Consider the following 2,637-nt stretch of genomic DNA (forward strand, 5'->3'; position numbering starts at 1 on the left):
ACAACAGTAACAACAAAACTATAAATAAACTTCAGAAATATCAGTGGAGTAGTTGTAGAGGTGCAGGGGGAGGAAGGAAGGGGGAAGGGAGAAGTGCTGGTAACTGAATTAGAGTAAATTATATTCCATGCTTTTGTGATTATGTAAAAATGTATCCTAATGTTATATATGGCTAAAATCAATAAAAATAAAAAAGCAATCTTTTAAAAATAAAATAGAACTGTTATAAAAATATACTGTGACAAAATTGATAACATTACTATGCTTGTGCTTTAGGGAGATTATTAAGTGAAATAAGGATTACTTGAATACAAGCACTATAATACCTCAATAGCTTATCTGATAACTAAGATGGTTATTGGGCAGGTAACATATACAGTCTGGAAACTCTAGACAAAGTGATACATATTCCAAGTGGAATGGAATAGGATGGTGCAAGATTTCATTGTGATTCAGAATAGCTTGATTTTAAATTTATAAATATTTATTTCTAGAATTTTCTATTGTATTAATTTGGATCTCCATTAACTGTGGTAACTGTAACTGCTGAAAATGGAACAGTGGACAAAGAATGGTTACTGTAAATATGAACAGGAATACGGTTTCACAAAGTAATTCAGGCCCTTTATTAATATGCATGCTTTTTAAAGATAAATGACCAGACAACAAAGTTTTCCTCTGTCTTCTTGTCCATGTTGTCTGATATTTCAACCATTTTACTTCCCATAGCACTTCATTTTCCTTCTACTATTCCCTTCAGATTGAAATGAATGGAAAAAGTGATCCCCTTCTCTTTTTCCTATAAGCTCTACACCTGAATTGGACTTTAGTTTCTGTGCCTGTCATTGGGGATTAGTTATGACAATTTAAATGCAGGATTTAAGTCCATACTGAAAGGTTTGCCAACTTTAGACAGTGGCTAATCTCAGATAAAATTCAATAAAAAACAACATTAGAATTTAACTACTTTAAAAATATAAGCATATTTCATTCAGTCATTGTTTTCTTCCTAACTTTTAATAATGCAAAATTTGACTCAAGTATTTTTGTATGATGCTGTTCTCTTAAGAATAGTATAATCTCACAGGGCTGGGGTTGTAGCTCAGTGGTAGAGTGCTCACCTAGCGCATGTGAGGCCCTGGGTTGGATCCTCAGCATCACATAAAAATAAATATAAATAAAGCTATTGTGTTCAACTATAAGTAAAAATAAGTATTTTTTTAAAGAATAGTATAATCTTAACATTTCCCCTTCTAGCAAAAATAATTAAGCAGTAAATTTAAAAAGTAAATTGTAAGTACATGGCTATTACTTTTATTTTTTTATTAATGCATTATAATTATACATGATATAAGGGTTGATTTTTACATAATTATACAAGCATGGATTATAATTTGTTCCAATTCAGTCCCTAGTTCTTCTACCTTCTCCTCTTCCCTTCCCATTTCCTTTCCTCTACTCTACAATAGGTCTTTCTTTTATAGATTTTTAATTTTTTTTAATTTAGAAAATACATATAAGAAATACAATAAAATTATACAAAATCTAACCAGTGAATAATATCTTAATATTAAAATTAACATTTTTATCTATATTCATATAAAATGCTTCTGTATAAAGTTGTTTTTACAAAAAAACATATTATAGATATTATTTTGTATTTGCATTTTTTATGTAATATCTTTCTGGGTCCTCATTTCTCTTAGGTACCATTCTATGTGATAATATAGGAAGTGTATTTATAAAATATTACAAACACTGTCTGGAACATAATAAGCAATCAAATGTCATTTGCTCTTTGTAATCACTCTTTTTATCAGCCTTATCATAAATGTGAAAATTGTGTTGCTATTTTCCTATTTGTAAAACTTTACTTTGAAACAATCTCAAATATACAAAAAATTAAGATTAGTGCACAGAATATTTCTTTTGCTTAAGTCATTTTGAATGCTAGTACAGTGCCTTTCAGCCTAAAATTCTCTATTGCTTATAAATGAGAACATTCTCCTTAGATAACCTGAATTCACCCATCAAATTCAAGAAATTAACATTAATACATCACTAAACTCTGATCAAAGCTCATTTCATATTTTTCCCAATTATCCCAATTATCCCCAAAGTGTTCTTGACAACAAAAAGTTCCAGTTTAGTATCCTGGATTACATTTAATTGTAATGTCTCTTTATTATCTTACATTTGGGACACTTCTCAATATTTCCTTTACTTTCATGACCTTGACACTTTTGAAAGCTGCAGGCCAGTTATTTTGTAGAATGTCTCTTCACTTTCTGTCTTTTTTGTTGTTATTGTTGTTGTCTTATTGAGGATAGAACCCAGGGCCTTGTGCATGTGAGGCAAGCACTCTATCAACTGAGCTATATGCCCAGCCCTTCTGTTAGTCTTAATGGTCCATCATTATCATATTTGGATTTTGTTTCTTCAGGAAATGCACAGGTTCTCTGATCTTTTCAATGCATCCTACCAGTTGGCACCTGATTTTTATTTGTCTCATACTGACTAAAACTTGTTTATGGTGGTATTGGTCAGATTTCTCTAATGTAATTTTTTCCTTCTCTTTCTAGTTAGCATTATTTATGGGTCAATGAGAATACTTTGGGAATATTCCTCATCAAAATT

Source organism: Spermophilus citellus (assembly GCF_964194105.1).
Source record: "Spermophilus citellus genome assembly, chromosome: 13".
Lineage (NCBI taxonomy): Eukaryota > Metazoa > Chordata > Mammalia > Rodentia > Sciuridae > Spermophilus > Spermophilus citellus.